Genomic DNA, 564 nt, shown 5'->3' on the forward strand with positions numbered 1-564 from the left:
TCGCCTCTCCATCTGCAGCGACCCATCGGGCGATGACGGGTGATGGGCACACGCAGCAGATAGCGTTATTGGCCATCAACACTGGAGATCTTCCCTCTTGTCGATTTAATTAAATATAGTTAAGCGTTGCGAAAATGCGCCAACTGTTAGTTAACTGGTTCGTTACTCACGACTTTGACATCATGATGGGCCTTCTGCCCGCCCCATCCGATAAAATGCGCGGATCTAACATTCTTAACGTCAGCATACTTTGCACATAAAGGCCAGCTAGTGAGGTAACTAACAGAAGCGACTCAACTTAGCGAGTTCCAACAACAATTGGAGAGTTGCGGTTCGTGGCCGGGGGCTTGTTGTCTGATGCGTTGTCAACCATGTCAACTGAGCATCCCCTTCCTAAAATGATAACAGAATGGACGGAAAATAATAAAAATAAGTTAACCAGTCGGAGGAGAGAAGCCCGGTCCCTGTCTCATTCCACTCTTCGTTTTTATTATCTCCGTCTTACAGAGGCAAATTTATCTTGTTCTTTGCTGCCCCTCCGTCAGCCCTGTTTCTCTGCCGGGC

Source organism: Histoplasma capsulatum, genomic scaffold (genome assembly GCF_000149585.1).
Source record: "Histoplasma capsulatum NAm1 scaffold_7 genomic scaffold, whole genome shotgun sequence".
Lineage (NCBI taxonomy): Eukaryota > Fungi > Ascomycota > Eurotiomycetes > Onygenales > Ajellomycetaceae > Histoplasma > Histoplasma mississippiense.